Consider the following 21,159-nt stretch of genomic DNA (forward strand, 5'->3'; position numbering starts at 1 on the left):
TAAACAAGGCTAAAGGCAGGATTTGGTCAGTTTTCTGACTTCTGCCTTAGATGGCCTAAGTCAGTAGTTTTTAATCTGCAAGCCATGACCCATGAGTGGGTGGTGAAATCCATTTAGCCGGGCATGACTAGGATTAAAAAATAAATTATATTGAATAGAAAATGACACAGAGCTTTGCACGTGGTATGGGTAGGTTACTATTATCTCTTCTGTGTTCCAGGAAACTTTCGTTTTGGCCACACGTGAACGTGTGGGCACGCAGGCGTGTGTGTGCGTCTCTGTGTGTGCATGCACTGGATCTTTATGCAAAGGTATTTCTTTTTGTGCGTCTTGGTCAAAAACATTTGAAAACACTGGGCTTTCTAGTTAATCAAGCCAGACTATTGTCACGTTTGCAAATTTAGACCACGTTGGTTGGATTTATAGAATTGCTTTCACTGAGCTATATCTGGTGCTTAAGATTTCTGTGACACTGACACCTGAAATGAATGTTGGGTTGTTGAGGAAACTGACCTCTAGGTCGCCAAATCCAGAGGATGGTTTCAGGCTGGGGCTAGGGTGAGACATTGACTCTGAAGGTCATGCAAGTACTGGCGTGGCGTGTTCTCATGGAATTCACTCCTCTCTTGATTCCTAGCACTGTACTCTTCTGGTCCTATCCTGGTTCTTCTGGTTTTCCCGCTTTGGTTTCTCCTCCGCCCAACCCTAAAATGAGCAGAGGCCCACCTGGTGTTCCTTCCTATAGTGTATTTTTACAGCAATGGCTGCCAGTGAATCATGCCTCCCGGTAAGCCAGCCCACACTGACTTTGGGTTTGGCCACGTGAATTTCTTTGGCCAGTGAAGTCTTACCTTGGTAGCACATGTACTTGGTAAGTCCTGTGCATTGAGACTCGCCCACTTGGATACTCCCTTGAGGCCACTATGCTGTAAAGAAGCCCCAGTGAAAGTTAACATGGAAAGAGAGGCCCAAGTGTTCCAGCTGTTCCAGTTGAGCCCTGTCCCCTGCCGACAGCTGGCATCAACCAGACATGTGAGTCTTGGACCTTCTAGCTCACTGTCCAGATGAATGCAGCCCCATGAATGAGCCAGGTGAAAGCAGGAGAGGAACTACCCAACCAACCTATAGAAGAAGAATAAATACAGCTGACCCTTGAACAACATGGGTTTAAACTCCTCGGGTCCACTTATACACCGTTGTTTTTGATAGTGGATAATGCAGTGCTGCAAGATCCATGATCGGTTGCGTCTGTGCTTGTGGAGCCGTGGATATGCAGCCACGTATATGAAGGGCCATCTGTAAATTATAAGCAGATTTTCAACTGCAAGGAGGGTCATCATTCCTAATCCTCTCCTCGCTCAAGGGTCAACTGTAGTTGTTTTTAGCCGCTAAGATTTGGAATGGTTTGTTATGCAGAAATACCTAGCTGATACATTCCCTCAACCCTCATCTTCTCTCACTCTGTGGGTGGACTCAGTCTCTGGCTTCTAATATTTTGAGGGCTCGCAAATTGACAGTTCTAGCTCAGAACATGTTCCAGAGGCCCTGATTCACATATATAACTTCCTAGTCGTTGGTTACATCCACCTAAATGTTCACAGGCTTGACCAGCCCAACCTGTTCACACCTTACCTCATCATCTAACCCGCCCCAGCCCTTTTCCTCTTCCTCCTGTAGTCTCTGTCTTGGTTGATGACATCATCGCCAATCCCTAAAGTTACCAGCCTGATATGGCATGTTGTGATTTCCAAGATGGTCGCAACAAGATTTTTTATTCTGCATGCTCTCCTGGCAACATGACATTGACCATCAACCCATTAGGTGGTGGCTCAATGTTCCTGCCTCTTGAATCTGAGCAGGCCTGTGACCACAGAGAAAACGACACCTGTGACTTCTGAAACTCAGTCATAGCTGCTGATCCTGTTTCCATCTGGTCCTCTTGGGGCACTCACTCTCTGAACGCCTCTGTCATGCTGTGAGGAAGCATGGGCCACATGGACAGATCACAAGTGGAAATTTGGTTTGGTTTGTTAGGGCTGCGTTAACAAAGTAACACAGACTGGGGAATTAAAAAACAGAAACTTATTGTCTCACAATTCCGGGAGCTAGAAGTTCAAGATCCAGGGTTGGCAGGTTGGTTCCTTCTGAAACCCCTCTCCTTGGCTTGTAGATGGCCACCTTCTCCCTGTGTCCTCATGTGGTCTTCCCTCTGTGTGTGTATCAGTGTCCTAATCTCCTCCTCTTATGAGAACACCAGTAATAATGATTAGAGCCCAGCCTAATGACCTCATTTTAACTTAACTACCTCTTTAAAGACCCTATTGCCAAATACAATCATATTCTGAGGCAGTGGGGGTTAGGACTTCAACATATGAATTTTGAGGAGTGGTGGGCACAGTTTGGCCCATAGCAGTATTCCAGCCAGCAGCCCCAGCTGAGGTTTCAGTTGACAGCCAGCATCACCAGACCTGGGAAGAAGCCTTCACCTGACACAAATGAGAGACCCTGAGCAAGAGCCACCCAGCTGAGCCCAATCAGCTTCTCATGAGAGATAATAATAAAATAATTATTGTTGTTCTAAACCACTGCATTTAAATAGCAATAGATTATTGGAATATTCTAGAATCAACCCGGTTGGTGGTGGTGACGAGGGGCTGGGGGACAGGGGAGAGCTGACCTGGGAATTATCCTGGTCAGGATAATTGACACCTCTTGCTTCCCCGCTCTGCCATCTAATCAGTCACCAAGTCTTAATGATTTTGTTTACTGCACACCTCTGTAATCCAGCCTGTCTCTTCACCTTGACCATCATGTTCCCATGTCCTAGATTGTTACAGTGGCCTCCTAATGTCCATTCCATCCTCCTCGTGTTGCCAAGGTAGCTGTTCTATGCTGTGGCCCTACCACCTGTAACTCTTGCAGCGACCATGGCTCTCTTAAGAAAACCAAGTTTGGATCCTCCATAGATGGTCTTAATGTGAAGGGAAGGAGGCTTCCTGGCTCCTAGACCCACCCTCTCCAATATGGTAGTCATTGGCCAAACATGGCTATTGAGCATTTGAAATGGAGCTAATGCCATGAGAAGCAGAAACTTTAATTTTACTTCATTTTAATTAATTTAAAATTAAAAACTGATACTCAATTCAGTTATTGGAAAACATTCAAGTATGTTTGGAAAGAACTGCCAACTGTCCTGGTTTTCCTGGGACTGAGCTTTCAGGATGTGGAACTGGGAGTTTTAAAACCAGGACTTGGGTAAACAGGGATAAGTTGGTGACACTACTTTGAAACAACTTGGTTATGGAAATCTGTGAAACCCAAACACAGATCAAGTGTTGTGGATGAGAATTAAGCATCTGAATGGAGATGTGCCGTAAATGTCAAATATATTCTGGCTTTCAAAGACTTGGTATGAAAAAAAAATGTAAAATATGTCATTAAAAATTTCGTATATTGATTACATGTTAAAACGATAGTATTTTGGATATTGGGTTAAATAGAATATATTATTAAAATTAATTCCGTCTGTTTCTTCTTTACTTTTTAAAATTTAAAGTCACGTATAGCTTGCATTATATTTTTATTAGGCAGCCGTGCTCTGGAGCAGTGGTTCTTAAACTGTGGCTGGTGTCAGAATCACAGGGGCACTTGGTAAAGATGCTGAGGCCCAGGCCCTGTCCTGCTTTGAGGAGCCTGGGTCTCTGTTCTTCATCAGGTCTCCAGGCCTCAATCACCCTGCTGTGGTGGGGTAGTGTGTGGGAATGTAGATGCCAGCAACCCCTTTCCTCTTAAGTCTGGGGTCTCTGGACCTAAGAAAACAATGCCCAAGAACCGGCAGGACTTCTCTCTCTGCCTGGCTAAGGCCTAGCATGGGTTTTACCAGCATGGGCTGCTCAGATGGCGTAGGAATGGAAAAAGAAGAGAGGGAGGAGACGGCCAGGAGAACTAAGGGGCATCTTTTTCTGGGGCTCTGATTCTTTCTGGATCCTTCCCTAGTCCCTAGGTAAGCTGACCTCAAATATCTTTCCCTGGGTTTGACAAACAACACTGAGGGCCGTGGGGCGTCACTGAAAGTTCTGAGCAGGGAGGAGCCCGATGAAATGGACGCCCTGTTGGCCTATTCTGAGGGAGCCTCAGCCACCTCCCTTTCTCACACTTTTCCACAGGACTGCAGGAAGAAGCGATTCCTCAGATTCTTTGCTAGAGATGGCCCCTCCCACATGCTCACCTGCACTCCCACAGGAAAGGATTACTGGTCCCCAAAGTGCAGTGGGCTGAATTACTATACTATAAACTGTCACAGCTTAATCCCCGTCAGCCATCATCCTGGTCTTGGGCAGAGGCCCTTCCTTGGTGCTCCCAGGCCTGCCCATCCTTGCCAGGAGCCCCCAGAGACCAGGTCCCAGCTCTCTGCTGCAAATCCACACTTAGACACCAGGCGTCACTCAGCCCCACAAGGGAGAGAGTGTGTGGTATGGGAAACCAGTCAGCCAACCAACCAACCAACCAACCAATCAACCAACACTGCATCCTAGAGAACCAGGCCTAGTCTGAATTTGGCCTCTATCCCATTCAGTGCTGTGCAAATTACATCTTCCTCTGCTTTGGTTTCCTCATCTGCAAAATGGGCATAATGGTGCCTCTCTCATAGGCCATTCATGTGTAGGCTCCAGCGCTGCTCCTGGCACTCAGTAGATGCTCAGTAAATGTTTGTTGAATGAATTAATGAATCAATGTGTGGATGGGCAGCTCTTTCGCAGTCTGTCCTCAAGGGCAGGCCCCCTCCGTGGTTTCTATTCTACCCCTTCCCGGCTTGCGGCTCCCTGCAGTGAAGGAAGAAAGTAAGGAAATGGGTGTGTCTAGGGCTTCTGCCTGCGTGTGCCTCATTGCATCTGATTCCCTGGAGAGGTAGGGATTCATATGCTCATTTTACACATGGGGAACTGAAGCTGGGGGAAGGTCAGGAGGAGAGGACCTGAGGACACAGCTTTTCTTGGGTCTCCCAAGGGCCTGCACCAGGGCTGAGAACACAGTGCTACTAAAGGAAGGCCCACGGGTTGAGTCAATGCATGAACATCAGGCACCGTGATGACACTGGGAGCCCCATCCCCTTTGTTGTGACATCCTTGGGCAGGGCTAGGGCAGGACAAGAGGCACCAGAGTCTGTCTTCTCTCTCTCTCTGTCTTGGATTATTTCCTTTCATACCTTCCTCCTGCCTCCTCCCCTTCTACTCCTTAGCCTGTGCCCTTTCAGCAGTATTTTCTCCTTTCTTTCCCTTTCTTCCTTCCTTTCTTCCTTTCTTTCTCTCTTTCTTCCTTCCTACCTTTCTCTTTCTTCCTTCCTCCCTTCCTTTCTTTCTCTTTCTTTCTTTCTTTTTGTTTCCTTCTTTCTTCCTTCCTTTCTTTCTTTCCCTTTCTTTCTTTCTTTCTTTCTTTCTTTCTTTCTTTCTTTCTTTCTTTCTTTCTTTCTTTCCTTCCTTCCTTCCTTCCTTTCTTCCTTTCCTTCTTCCTTTCTTCCTTCCTTCCTTTCTTTCTTCCTTTCTCCTTTCCTTTCCCATCCCTTTCCTTTTCTTCCTTCTTTCATTCTTCCTTACTCCCTGCTTCCCTCCTTCTCCCCCCACCCCCCCGACCTTTTGTTATAATCTGTGACTGAGGACCAGACTGCATAGCGTCTAAGAACCAAAAGGTTGACATGCTGGAATATAGAGGCTGAGGGGCCTCCACACCCCTACCATTCACACCCTAGCACCTCAGTTTCCTCATCTGTAAATTGGTTTGTTTTAAGGACTTGGGGTGGTATGTGTAGGTGCTGAGTACAGGCCTGACCGATGGGAAGAGCCTGATGGGTGTGAAGTGTTGCTGGTGTTATTTCACCTGTGCCTAAGGCAGGCCTCACTGCAGCTCTTTAATGTCGTGGGAACTGATTCTGGAGAGCATCAAGGTCTGAGATTCTGAAGGTATGATTTGGGGTAAATTGTGCATCAATTTCGTGATCACTTAAATGCAAGTGTCTGGATGGCTGCTTCCCAGGAAAGTGGTGAGCCATTGGTCATTAAGTTGTTGGGAAAATGACAGCTGAGTCCTGTGGCACTAACACACAGCCTAGTTTGGATTGTAAGCTCAGGGAGGGCAGGGCTGGGATGATGTGTGGCCTTCCCTGGGGTGGTGTTCATTCAAGGCCTGTGGAGTGACTCAGGATGCACATGTGGTGACTGGCGAGTAGGGGTGGCCTGAGGGTCCCGAGTGACCCTAGATCCAAAGTAGCCCCAGAGTTCCTTCTTGGCAGGTCACAGGAGAGAGAGCTGTACTCAGGACATCTTTTTGCACATTGCAAAGGTGATTTGCTCTCTTGGGAAGGAATCTGGTCTCTTTAATATCCTTTGTGAAGATGCAGAAACATCTGCAGTGGAGACTGCTGGGATTGCTCATGAGATATTAGCCACATCTCGGTGAAAAGAGCAATTTATCAGAGGATGTTCCTTCCAGTGACAGAGAACCTTTCAGAACTTGATTGCACTTAATGTACCAGCCTTTCCAAAGTATTTTATTCCACCCTCAAATGAGATAATGAAGCCCTTTAATTTACTGTTCAACTCCCAGACAGAGTGAGCTGGTCAGGCCCGAGGGGATAGAAGGCTGGACCCAGGCTCAGGAGGCCCAGTGCACCTGGTGTGTCGTCATGGCCTTCTCAGCCTGGAGCTGCCCATCTCCTGTTGGGAGGTGGCATGGAGCCCCAGGCAGCCCAGGGTAAATCCCAGTCTTGCAGTTTCCTTCCTGTGTGTCCCCAAGCCAGTCACTTACTCTCTTGAAGCCTCGGTTTCATCATCTGTAGAATGGGGATGGATGGTAACACTGGCGCGGCAGGGTTGTAGTAATGATTAGGGATGATATGGCTAAGAGGGCAGTGCCTGGCACTGGGTAGATGCTCAATAAATGACAATTGTCATTGGGTAGTGAAGTCGAGCCCTGAGACCTCAGAGGAAGTCGTTCTTGCTGCTGGTCCTGGGGAACGTTCACATCCATGGCTCTGCCCTGGAATCACACCATCAGCACCAAATGAAACAGCCTTCAAGGCCTTCACCTCCTGCTTATCCGCCTATCCCATCCTGACCATTTCAGTGGATCTCGCCCACCCAGACAAATAGATGATGGATGGATAGCTGTAAAAACTCAGCCGTGGGCAGCGTCAGAGCCCATGCTGGACCTTGCCCAAGCCTTCTCCAGCCTCTCGTTTGGACCTGGGAGCTCCTTGACCTCACCCACCCTAGTTCTCACGTACATGATGGTACAAGCCCTGGGTACGTCTAAGGGGCCTCGTCAGATTTGTGTTGATCACAATACTCTCCCCACAAAGCAGTCAAGTAATTGCTCTTACGATATCAGTATGTTATGATACTTTTCCAAGGATGCAAGTAAAGCATTCTGAGAAAGGGATGTATTTTCTAATTTGCCCAGAGGTCATTATAGATGAATGGTTTACCCTTCTTTCCCCCCCTGCCCCAGTGGCCTTCCCCAGCTCAACCTCACACTCCCCTTACAGTAGGATTCTGGCATTTGTCCTCTGTTTCCTGCTCTGGCCCGGGGGGACCAGCCAGGACGCGCACTGTTGGTCTCATCTCTGGCTGGCTTTCTGACCGGCTCTTGTCTCCAGCCCAGACTGATTCCTGTCAACACCCCCTCCTCCCCTCACTCTGTATACATAGCTCTTCACCTGCTCCTGCTGCCTCCCTCCTGATCAGCATCCAGACTCACCCTGTGTCGGTACCTGTGGTGGCTGATGATGGCCCTTAAAGATCCCTGGAACCTGCAAATGGTGCCTTATATGGAAAAGGGGTCTTTGCAGATGTGATTAAGTTAAGGCTTTTGAGATGGGGAGTTCACCCTGGATTATCCAGGTGGGTCCAATGTAATCACAGCATCTTTACAAGAGAGAGACAGAGGGATATTCGACACAGGCAGGAGAAGGTGACATGAACACAGAGGCAGAGATTGGAGTGATGTGCCTGCAAGCCAAGGAATGCTGACCACCATCAGAATCCAGCCACCAGCATTCTCCCCTGAGCTTCTGGAGGGAGCACAGCCTTGATGACACCTTGATTTCTGCCCAGTAATACAGATGTTGGATTTCTGCCTTCCAGACCTGTGCGAGAATAAATTTCTGTTGCTTTAAGACCAAATTGGTGGTCATTTGTGACAGCAGCCATGGGAAACTAGATCAGTGTTCATCCTCTCTGGGGAGATCCTTTGCCCGGTCCAGCTTAGCTCTAGGCCCTGACTCTGTTTTGGTCCCCATGGTCCTGGCCCTGAAGGGAGCTCCCTAGCTCTTCGGATGGGCCTGGACACTTGATGCCGCAGTGCCAGATCCCACTCCTGACAGGGGCTTTGGGGACCTTAGAATCAGCTGCATAGGTGTTATCTGCTGGCGATCAACCCCAGGACCCACTGGGTGGTAGGCCCTCCAAGAGAACCTTAAGCTTATCCCTCCTCCCCTGTGGAATAATCAAGGCTCATTATAGGTGGGGAGCAGATCAGACAGTTCAGAAGAGCATTGGCTGAGGTCCTACCTTGTGCTAACTATATGATGGGTGCTTGATATACATTGTCTCTTCTATTACCTTTCTCCAGTCTGGGGATAAAAATGGTAAAAAAAAAAAAAAAAAAGTATTACTCTGGCTTATTTCCTTCCTGCTCTAATGGGACCTGTTTGCCTTTCAAAGTTTCCAGGAGCCCTGCGAGGGGGCGGGGGGTCTCACTAGTGCTCACTAACATTCTTCCATCACTTCTTATTGCCATTTTCCTCCTCCTATGATTGACTTTCAAGCTGGGATGGCTGCTCTCAAGCTTTCTGCTGTCTCCTTCCCCCTTGCTGTGGCCCTGGCTCCTCAGAAGGATGAAGGTTGGTTCCGCCACAGCCCAGGCCTCTGAGCCTAAAAGGGAGTTTCCTCTCCGCACTTGTCCCTTCAGGCTTGCTCTCCATGGTCACACAGCTGCAAAATGTGCCATGTCAGCTCTCAGTATTGTGCAGATATCTTAGGGAAAGGGCTGGCCACAGACTGTATTCTCCCAAAAATGGAAGCAATGATGTCTCCCATCCCACGTGGTCTTCCTACGATGTGACTCTGACACTCCTTCTCCTCGGATATGGATGGATTTGTGACTGTGGCAGAAGTGACACAATGGGTCGTAAAGAGTGATGTAGCTTCCACTGGTTTGCTTGGGATGCTGGCTCAGGGGACCCAGCCACCATGCTATGACAAAGCCCAAACAGTGCATGGAGAGGTCCACTCGGAGAGGAACTCAGGTTCCCTTCCCATGGCTTGCGCCCACCTTCGAGCCATGTGAGTACGCCATCTTAAAAAGTGAATGGTCCAACCTTAGTCAGCCACCCTAGCTAATGCCAACTGTAGCAGAGATGAGCTGTCCCCACTGAGCCTTGCCCAAACTATGGATTCATGAGTAGAATAAATGTTTGTTGTTGTTTGAAGCCGCCAAGTTTGGTTTGTTTCACTGCAATGGACAATGGATACAGAATTCCTCCAGTTTTATTTTGTATTCTCCCTCCCTGGGACTCAGACCTGGAGCTGTGGGACTGAGCCCAGGGCCAACCTAAAAGAATGATCTGGCTCCATCCACTTGGGAATTACATTTCCCTTCCCTCAGGCTGAGCCTCTTCCTGGGAAGCTCTTGGGTACCTCTCACAAACTGACCCGTGGGGGCAACTTCACTGGTCCTCCGGAATTGACTGGAATCCTTAAATCCTGGAGGACCAGAGTTTAGATTAAAGCTGGGACATCTCCTTCCCTTCCTTCTTATCCGCCCCTAGTCACAATCTCAGTTATTTTATGAGGGGGAAACTGAGGCTCAGAGAAATTGAATCACTCTCCCAGGGAATACAGCTAGGAAGTGGAAGACTGAGATTTGGATCCACGTCTGTCTGCCTTTCCACTACCCTGAGGGCTGCTTCTCTGTGTTATGTGCAGAGGCTGATGATCCAGAGGGGTCCCCTTGTGTCTCACTAAGGCCATAAGCCACTTCTTCATCCTCTCACAGATTCCCCTCAAAAAAAGATATATGTTTAAATGGCTAATAAGCATATGAAAAGGCACTCAACCTCATTAGTAGCCAGGAGATGCAAATTAAAACCCCAAGTGGGAATTCCCTGGCAGTCCAGTGGTTAGGACTCTGCCCTCTCACTGCCAAGGGCCTGGGTTCGACCCCTGGTCGGGGAACTAAGATCCCACGAGCCATGTGGCATGGCCAAATGAACAAAACAAAACAACAAACAAACAAACAAACAACCCCAAGCACACCCCTACTGTGATTGAATGCAAAAGTGCCTCTCTCAGACCACCTTCCATGTGACTCCAGCAGCCTTTTTGCCAACTCAGGCCATTCCCTCTTTAGTGCTCCCTCTGGGGTCAGTGGAGGCTCACCTTCTCCCTCTTCTTGTACCTGCTTCCTTCCTGACCACAGGTGTTGATCTCAAGAGCACTTCTTAATAAATGTCCTGCATGCTAAACTCTATCTTTGTGGCCAGGGGAACCTCACCAGTGACAACTACACATCCACTAGAATGGCTGAAATATTTTGAAAAACATTTATCCTGTTTTTCACGTTTTGAAACATTATAAACTGGAAACAGACCCACACATATATGGCCAGTTGATTTTTGACAAAGGTGCAAAGGCAATTCAATGGAGAAAGGATAATCATTTCAACAAATGGTGCTGGAACAACTGGACACCCATATGGAAAAAAAAAAAAAGCAAGCAAAAAAATAAAAAAAGGAACCTTGATTACCTATCACAACTTATACAAAAATTAACTCAAAATGGATCATAGACCTAAAAGTAAAACCTAAAATTAAAATACTCCCCAGGAGGAAACATAGGAGAAAATCTTTGTGACTTCAGGTTAGACAAAATTTTCTTAGTTATAGCTTCTATATCCATGAGCTGTAAAAGAAAAATATGCCAAGTTAGATTTCATCAAAATTAAAAACATCTGATTTTCAAAAGACATTCTTATGAAAATGAAAAGACAAGCTACAGACTGGGAGAAAATATTTACAAAACACATGTGATAAAGAACTTGGATCCAGAATATAAAGAATCCTGGAAACTGAATAAGAAAACAAATAATCCAATTAAAAATGGTCCAAAAAATTGAACAAACCCTGCAGACAAGAAGATATGTGGATGGCAGATGAACACATGAAAGGATGTTGAGCATCATGAGCTATTAGAGGAATGCAAATTAAAACCCAAATGAGTTACTAGTAGACACCTCTTACAATGATTTCATAAACAAACAAACAAACAAACTTGACAATACCAAGTGCTGGTGAAGGTGCAGAGCAACTAGAACTCATACAAAATTGTACAGAAAACTTGGAAAATGGTTGGCAGTTCCTTATAAAAGTAAACATACACTCACCATATGACCCAGCAATCCCACTCCTAGCTGTTTACCGAGCAGAAATAAAAACTTGTGTTCCCACAAAAACCAGCCCACATATGTTTACAGCAGATTGATTCATAATTTCCCTTCCTGGAAACAACCCAAATGCACTGTAATTGGGGAATGGATGAATAAATTGATACATCCATACAATAGAATATGATTCAGCAATAAAAAACTGTTGATACACTCAATAACATGGATGAACCTCACACATGTTATGCTAAGTGGATGAAACCAAACTCAAAAGGCTACATACTATATGATTACAAGGGTTGGGAGTCGGATAAGGGATTTGGTGCCTATCAAGGGGCACCAAGGAATTTTGGGAGGTGATAGAACTGTTCCATATTTTGATTGTGATAGTGACCACACACTTACCACAACTCACAGAACTGTACACTAAGAAGAGTAAAATTTACTGTATGCAAATAAACTGTACTAAAAGTATTGAACCAAAAAGCATTTTATATAAGTAGTATCATACTGCAGGTATCCTTCCTCAGTTGCTTTTTTTTTTCGCTTACCATTAATGATTTATACAAGTTGACACTATGTATGTAATAATGATACGTGTAGCTCTTGTTCATTCATTTTAACTGCTACATCACATTCTATTATACATTATACCTTAATTTATCTATTCGTTCTTCTTCTGGTGGACATTTTTTTTTAATAAATAAATTTATTTATTTATTTTTGGCTGCATTCTTCGTTGTTCTGTCTTCGTTGCTGCGCACGGGCTTTCTCTAGTTGCGGCGAGTGGGGGCTACTCTTTGTTGCGGTGCGCGGGATTCTCATCGCGGTGGCTTCTCTTGTTGTGGAGCACAAGCTCTGGGCGTGGGGGGCTTCAGTAGTTTCAGCACACCGGCTCAGTAGTTGTGGCTCGCAGGCTCTAAAGTGCAGGCTCAGTAGTTGTGGTGCACGGGCTTAGTTGCTCCGCCGCATGTGGCATCTTCCCGATACAGGGATCGAACCTGTGTCCCCTGCATTGGCAGGTGGATTCTAAACCACTGCGCCACCAGGGAAGCCCCTTTGTGCCTGTTTTTTTCCTTCTGTTTTAAACAATGTTGCAATAAACATTCCTGTAAATGTATTCTGGAGTACAGGTGCTGAGATTTCTCTCTTGGATGTTTACTGAAAAGAGTAAATTGAATAGGGACAAAAACCGTGAGCATCTTCACTTTGCTCTCCAAGGGCTTATGCAACTGACTCTACCAACAGCATATGAGAATTTCTTTCTTCTATATCTCCGTCAAAAATTGTATTATCAGACTTTAACTCTGCTTAGCTGATGAATATAAAATGGTATCTCATTGTTGTTTTATTTCACAATTTCCCTGATTACTAGTGAGGTTGATTTATATGTTTGTTGGTCATTTGGGTTTTTTCTTCTGTGAATTGCCTCTTCATATTCTTTGTCTTTTTTTTTTTTTTCTTCCCCGACTGTGTTGCACATCTTTTTCTTCTTGATTTGTACCCTTTTTTTTGTTTTCCCCCCAACCTCTTCCTGATTGTAATCCCTGTTGGGTAGCAGATATCTTCTCAGTCTGCAGTTTGTCTTTTAAAAATTTTAATAGTAACTTTTGTTGATAGAAATTTGTAAATTTCTTAGTCTTTTTTTGTTGTTGTGCATGCTTTTTGTGCCCTTTCTAAGAAATCCATCTCTACTTCAAGGTCAAAAGGTATTTTCCTGTAAACTTTAAAAAGTTTTGCTTTTCCCATGTATGTCTTTAGTTCCCTTGGAATTGATCTTTTTGTGTGATGTGGAGATCTAGTTTTATTTTTTATACATAACCCTACACCATTTATTGAAGAGTCCACCCTTTCCCCACTGATTTATATAGGCTTTTGTGCTCTCTATTCTATTTTATTGGTATAGCTGTCTATCCTTACAACACCATCTTAATTATGTAATAAATCTTTCTATCTAATAAATCTGTCTGGGGCTATTCTTGGCCCTTTGCTCTTCTCTATAAATTTTAGAAGCATCTTGCCAAGTTCCCAAAGAGAGTTTTGGATGTTTTTGAAATTCTATAATATTTAATACATAAATTTAGGTAGAATTGGTACCTTTATGATATTGAATCTTTCTGGCCATGTCTGGGGTATATATTTCTTTACTTACCAGATACTCTTTTGAGTTTTGTAATTTAGACCATTAGGTTCTTGCACAACTTTCTGCTCCATTTATTTTAAGCACATTATGGTTTTAATTTTTTTGATATGGTAAACAGAATTAAAAGTAATATATTCTACTTATTTGTGGTACATAGGAATGTTGTTGATGTTTATATGTCAATCTCATGTATAGCAATCTTGCTGATTACAAGTTTGTGTATAGATTCTTTTGGATTCACCGTGCAGACAATTATACTTTCTCTAGATATACTTTTCCTTTTCACTTAATGCCTTTTTATTTCATTTAATCACCTTATTTCATTGGCCGGGTACTTTAATGTAGTGCTAAGAGGAAGCAATGACAGAGGACATCCTTTATTGCTTTGAGTCTAATTGAATTGCCTCTGAAATTTTACCCTTAAATATAATATATGCAGTGAGTTTTGAACAATTACTTTTTATCACATCTATGACATTATATTCTATTTCTAGATTGCTTTTTAAAAATCTTTTAAAAAGTATGAATTAGTACAGACTTTTATCAAATGGTTTTCCTGCAGGTATTGAGATGATCATATGCTCTTTTTTTCTTTTAATTCTATAGTGTGGCATATTACATTAATAGATTTACTTATTATTCATGAGAGAAATCCCACCTGGCCAGCAACTATTTTATATATATATTTCACTGAAATTAAATTAAATTACCTGCTAAATTTAATTTGCTGATATTTTATTTAAGATTTTGAAATACATGTTCATAAGTGTATAATGGATCTGTAATTGCCTTTTAAAAAATTATCCTTGTCTGGTTTTGCCATCAAGGTTATACTGGCTTCAGAAAACGAAATAGGTAGCTTTCATTCTTTCTGTCCTTTGAAATGTTTTTATAAAACATTTATATAATAACATTATAAATATTTATATATTTTCTGGTCCTCAGAATTTTCAACAAATTTGCCTCTAAGCTTTTCCGAGCTTGGGATGGTGGAGGTCAACTTCTGGATGGATTAAACGTATTTACTAGTGTAGTTACTGTTCGAATGAGTATCTTTCTTTTCATTACTTGCTTTGCTTATTTATACCCTCTTCCTCCTCCTCCCTCCTCCTTCTTGCATAGGCTAACTAGTAGTGTCTTTATATGATCATTTTCCCCCCAAAGAACCAGCTTTTGGTTTTGTATTTGGACAGGATATAAATTTGACTGCTACAACAGAAACCTGAAATGATTAATGACTTAAACAAGTCATGCATTATTACCTGTTATGTGCTGAATTGTGTACCCCACCCCCTTGCTCCCTGCAAATTCACATGTTGAAGCCCTTTGAATGTGACTGTATTTGGAGATAGCACCTTTAAAGAGGTAATTAAGTTAAAATGAGGCACCATTAGGATAGATGGGCCCTAATTCAATCTGATTGGTGTCCTTATAAGAAGAGGAAATTTGTACACCTAGAGAGAAACCAGACATAAGTGTGCCCAGAGAAAAGACCATGTGAAGATATATAGAGAAGTGGGCCATCTATAAGCCAAGGAGAGAGCCCTCAGAAAAAACCAACCCTGCCAACACCTTTGTCTTGGACTTCTAGCCTCCAGAACTGTGAGACAATAAATTTCTGTTGTTCAAGCTACCCAGACTGTGATATTTTAGTATGGCAGCCCAAGCAAACTAACACACTATCTCACATAAAGTCCCAGCTTTTATGGAGTTGAGGGCCCAGGCTCTTTCGATCTTTTTGCTCTGCCCTCTTCAACATGACCTGCCTTCATGCCTGCATCCCAGCCAGCTGGAAGAGAAAAAGGGGAAGGGAGAGCAAACTACTTCATTTTACAGATATGACCCAGTACTTTTGCCCACTTCCATGTTTTGTATCTGGCTGCAAAGGTTACTGGGTTGCCACGCACCTCCTAAAGAGTCTATTACATCATAGGAAAACAAGAATGGAAAGTGGGGAGCAAGGGCCATTTCTGCTATAAGTTTTTTTAAAAGTTCCTTTCTATTTCTTCTTTGTTTTCTAGCTCATTATGTCTGACCTATTTTTGTTATTTCCATCTTTGTACTTTCTTTATGTTTGCTCTGGTGTCCTTTTTCTAGCTCCTTTATTTGATCACATAACTCATTCATTTTAATCTTTGTTGATTTTTAAATTCATGAATATAAGGATACACATTTACCTCTAAAAACGATATTAGTTGATTATATAAGTGCTACTCTAATTGTCACTTAGTTACAAAACATTTGTAATTTTAAGTACCATTTCCTCTTTTACCCAGGAGGTATTTAGGATGAAGTTTTAGATTTCCAAGGTTTTAAAATAAATCTCTTTATTCTTGAGTCCCACTTAAATTAAATTATGGTCAGAGAGTGTGGTCTGGATGGTAAGCATCTTTTTAAAAATTTTGTCAAAGCTCTCTTTATGACTTAATAAATGATAACTTTTTATAATTTTTTTGTGAAAATTATGAGTATTCTCAATTTATTGGGTTCTCAATTTGTTGGGTGGCATAGTATCTATCATCTCTCATATATAAACTTCTTATTTGTGTTGTCCAAGTGACATACAGTATGATTAATAATATATTTGGATTTATTATACCACCTCATTGTATGTATGTTTTTCACTTACTTTATCTTTTCCTTTTTGTCTTCTGTGGGCTCTATATGTATACATAACATGTATATACAGACATATTTTGAGGTATAAAACTTTGCTGGTTTGGAAGTTTGAAATTATATTTCTTTCCTTTTTTCATGGTTATGCTTAATGTTCAATAATTTTAAAAATTTCCTTTTTATCCTTGATCTTATGTGGTTTATTTATGGTAGAGCCATATATGGACTTAATTTATGCTATCTATTCTTGGGATATATTTTTGATTTGAGGTTTCATGTTGTTCTTTAACTCTTGAAAATCCTTATCGTCCCATTACACACTGCTTCTCCATCGTTTCCTCTTTACTCTTTTTTTTTTTTTTTTTGCGGTACGCGGGCCTCTCGCTGTTGTGGCCTCTCCCATTGCGGAGCACAGGCTCCAGACGCGCAGACTCAGCGGCCATGGCTCACGGGCCCAGCCGCTCCGCGGCACATGGGATCCTCCCGGACCGGGGCACGAACCCGTGTCCCCTGCATCGGCAGGTGGACTCTCAACCACTGCGCCACCAGGGAAGCCCTACTCTTTTTTTTGTAAGTTTTGTTAGACATATTTTGAAGTCCCTCCAACTCTCCTCTAGGTCTCTTAACTGCTCCTTTGTCTATTTTGTCCCTTTGACTCTTGGTGCTCTCACAATGGTCAGGACACCTCCGGTAACAGAACTGTCATCTGGACGGGGTGCGTGGAAGGTAGCGCTCAAAAAGTGGTGTTTGAGTTGAGATTTGAAGGGGATGGAAGAATGTCATGTGGGAACGGAGAAAAGTGAGGTAGGGGAGATTCCTCCAGGCAGAGGGAGAGGGATTTGTAAAGGTCCCAAGGTGAGAAGGTGCATGGCACGAAGAGCAAGAGAGGGTTGGAAATTGGAAGGCACCAAAACTTTTAAGCCAAGAAAAGACTTGATCCACTGGCAGACCTTTCTGGCTGTCTTGTGGAGCAAAGGACAGGTGAAGGGCAGGGCAGGAGCAGGGAGACCAGCCTGGAGGCTACTGCAGCCTGAGTTACAGACGGGTGGTAACTGGGACCAGCAGATGGCAGTGGGGATGGAGAGAGAGGATGAATGATGAGATATTTAGGACACAAGCTGGATGTGATGGACTGCATGGGAGTAGGCTGGTGGTGACGAGGGGAGTCCAGAGCCCAGCCGCCAACAGGAGGGCACGGAGGTTTGGGTGTAAATCCTTGTCTGGCTTATTCTTGTCCAGGTGAGACCCTCCTGCACAGAATTCACCTGCTCTTTGCCTGAGCCATTTTAGACTGGCTCCTGGGGATGGGGTCTTGAGTGGGTCAGATGTGCTGTGGGTCCCAGGAATCCTGTGTCCACCCAGTACTAGCCTCTCCTCTGATCCACTGGGTGTGTTGAATGATCCTTCTGGGCTTCTGCCTCAGCTGGGATGGACACTGTGGTTATACCTTGAGCCCTGGTCCAGCTCCTGGCCAGACCCCTTTCCCAGGGCTGGACGCTGATTATACGTCTTCAGGTCCTTCTCTAATCTAGACAGGCTACTCGGAATAGAGTCCTGATCCAGCATCAATTCGAACATCTTTTCTCCCTGGAGATTCTGCTGCTGGGCCACACATCCCAGTGGCCAGCCTGGACGTCACGTCCCGCCTGGCTCCCCCACCCCTGGACCACCTCCACCCAGGCTTTGCAATGAGGTGGCCGCAAGTGGCCCCACTGGTTCTCAGCTTTCTCCTCCTTATCTGCTCAGTTTGAGTTCCCTCAGAAGCAGGCCCTGAGACAAGGATTCAAGGGCAAGTCATCCCAGAAACCCAGGTAGGGTTGTGTCAATATAGGGAAGGGAAGGCAGCCAGCACAGGACGCTATCAAACAAGTCTCCACAGAGGCAGCTGAGCTGAATCCAGTGGGGACCTCCAGGAGACAGTGTAAATGCAGGGACTCGGAGCTGTTCCACCTGTGGGGTGAGGTCATTCAGGTGTATGTGAACCAACTCCCATCGGTCATTGGTGAAGGGCAGCCACGGGGGCATTTCATTCCCCAGTTTTTGCGCCTGTCCTGCTTGGGCAGAGCAGACCCAGAAGCTGGAGAGAGCCTCAGCAAAGAGGTGCAGATGCTGGATCCTGGCCCTGGAATGGGGAGCCTGGGACACCCTCTTATCCTAACCCAGAAGCTGGAGTTCCTGTTCCATCACCTGCAGAGCAGGGGCAATGCTACTTGCCTTTCGCCTTGCTGTGAGCACACTGTGACTTAACACACGGAAAGGGCCCAACATTGCTGGGTGTAGAGCAGCCTGATAAGGCTAAGGAGGGCGAGTAGCTCTCTGTGCTGTGCAAATGTGCCCTAGATACGTGGGCAGCAGACCCAAAGCTCTGAGACAGACGGTAATCTCTTTTGCTTTGTCCCCCCTCCATCTCTGGCCACCGGTTCCTGCTGATGTGACATTCTTGTTCTAAAAACAGACATGTAGCACCTCAAGCAGATTTGCAGTCCCTTGGCAGCGGTCTTGTCTGGCACATAAAGGGCCTCCTCCTTTCTGCCTGGCTCCCCAGAGTCCGGGGGGTAGAGGTGAGGATCAGGCCAAGGGGGCTGCCCAGAGAGCAGCGTGGTGCCTGACCCCACCCCTCACCCCTCTGGAAAGCGGAGGTGCCAGGAGTCAGAGCTCCATGTGTCTTGGAGCCCCTGCAATGGTTTGCTGATACTGCAGGAGGCTGATGATGTTGCTTCATCCTTTGCCCCTCTAGCCCCTTGGCTGCTTTGAGTGACCATCCAGAGCATACCCTTGAGGTTAGGCACTTCCTGTCCAGAGCAGGGTGACTCCACCCTCAGATGGAGGCCCTCTGCGGCAGAGACATGGAATCCAGGCACGCTCCCTGCTCTGCTTCCAGGAGGCTGCCTGCCCCAGGCACTTTACAAACCAATTGTGAAGCATGGCAGCAGTCCAGGAATAGCCCGGGCATTGCTTCCCTGGGGTCTCAAGGGTGCCCTGTCACTTTGGCCACTCTGTTATCTTTATCCAGGGTCACCGAGGCCTCCCCACGGGGGCTGGGGGCTCTGGGCCCCGTCCTGGCCAGGGCAGAGCATGGATAGCAGCCTCAGCTCCTCCAGCAGCTGGGGCTGGCACTGGTCTCATGGCCTCAAGCCTGGTACCCAGTGGGTGGGGAAGCCCTGGGCACTTGTGGGCCCCCTGTGTGAGGCCCCCCATTCTCTTGTCAAGTCTCCCCAGTGACAGGTGCAGCTCCTGCCTTAGTTTCCCATCCCATGCTCTAGAACACCCTCTCGGCCCGTTGTTTGTCCCTGAGGTCTAGCCACCTTGGCTGGGCCCCTGGTGCCCCTGCCAGCCCCTGAATCAGGGACTATCCCTTCTCTAAGGTCACTTACTGGGAGACTCAGTTTCCTTATCATTCATAGGGGTGATGTCAGCTGCCCTGCAGTTTTGTCGGAAAGGACAATGAAAACGTTTCTGGTGCATGTAACAAAGTCTCTGGCATAGAGCAAGTGCTCTGTGAAAGGCGGCCATGATCATTCCTGGTGTTAACAACCTTCTCCATCTCTCTGGCTTCTACCTGACTCTGGGAGGTGCTGCTGCGTGAGGCTCACATTTGGACCCCCGAGAGCAGTGCTGCCCAGTAGAACTTTCTGCAGTCGTGGAAATGTTCTCTGTCTAAGCTGACCAATATGCTGGCAGGCCCTCTTGAAATGTGGCCAGTGAAAAAACAGTTTTTAAAAATTAAATTTAAATTAATTTAAATGTAAATAGCTGCATGTGAACAGGGGCTACTGAATGGGACAGCACAGCCTTCAAAAGGAACACTGGCCTGGTTCATTCAACAGACAAATATTTATTGAGAGCCAACTCGCTGCCCGTTGAGGTGCTGGGATTTCAACAGTGGACAATACAGGCAAGGGCCTTGCTGTCATGGTGACAGGAAAAGTTAAATAAATAAATAAGGCAATTCAGACAGTGACAAGGGACGCAGACAACCCCAGAGCGCCCTCAAGCGCTAAAGCAAGAGTGTACTTGCTTTCTTTTTTTAAAATCTTTATTTCCTTTATTGGACAAAATGATTCCCTTTCCTTTATTTTCAAAAATGTTCACTATTTCAAAAATTCCTGATCCATGAAGAGAAATTCCATTTAAGTAGGTTCTGTTATATTGTTTTGTCTCTTGACGGACTAGTCCTGTTTGTTATTATTATTATTTTTTGCTTCGTGAATAAGCTTTATTTAAGCTTTACATAGCACATAATTTCAGTTACATAAGTTATTCCAAGGCAAAGAAAATGATGAACAGCTCCCTGATTTATTATGGAATTCATAGCGACTTAAATAGCAAAACTTGATATTATCAGAAAAGAAAAATATATACCAATTCTACGTATACATAGAGATGCAAAATTTCTAAATAGTAACAAATAGAATTTAACAATATATCAAAAATAATTCACTATTAGCAAGCAGGATTTATTACAGAAGTGCAAATGTGGTTCAAGAAGTTAATCAACATAATTTAATCAACAGATTACTAGAGAAACTATTTTTGGACATGTAAGAAATTTGATATAATCCACGTTAATTACATTTTATACATCAAAAGGCTTTGCCTTTGTGTTAGTCTGTTCGGGCGGCCGTAACAAAGGCACAGACTGGGGAACTTAAAAACAAAAATATATTTTCTCATAGTTCTGGAGGCTGGAAGTCCAAGATCAAGGTGTAGGCAGGGTTGGTTTCTCCGGAGGCCTCTGTCTTTGGCTTGAAGATGACTATCTTCTCCTTGTGTCCTCACGTGGTCTCTTTTCCACGTGTATCCGAGTCTTAATCTCTTCTTCTTATAAGGACACCAATCATATTGGGCTAGGGACCACACTAAGGGCTCATTTTAACTTAATCATCCTTTAAAGATCTTGTCTCCAGGGACTTCCCTGGTGGTCCAATGGGTAAGACTCTGTGCTCCCAATGCAGGGGGCCTGA

The 21,159-nt window shown here is 44.9% G+C and overlaps 1 long non-coding RNA gene across 2 annotated transcripts in view; it reads left to right on the top strand.

The window, feature by feature from the left end:
* LOC115861286 (uncharacterized) overlaps nucleotides 1–21,159 on the top strand; it is a 591,507-nt gene that overhangs the window by 1,368 nt on the left and 568,980 nt on the right. The window contains exon 3 of one of the 2 annotated variants that reach the window (XR_009559028.1): nucleotides 221–311. The exons of the other annotated variant lie outside the window; for it this stretch is intronic. This is a non-coding gene — a long non-coding RNA (uncharacterized lncRNA). The remainder of the gene's footprint in view (nucleotides 1–220; nucleotides 312–21,159) is intronic. 2 annotated transcript variants of the gene reach the window in all.

The sequence above is a fragment of the Globicephala melas genome, chromosome 15 (assembly GCF_963455315.2).
Source record: "Globicephala melas chromosome 15, mGloMel1.2, whole genome shotgun sequence".
Classification (NCBI taxonomy): domain Eukaryota; kingdom Metazoa; phylum Chordata; class Mammalia; order Artiodactyla; family Delphinidae; genus Globicephala; species Globicephala melas.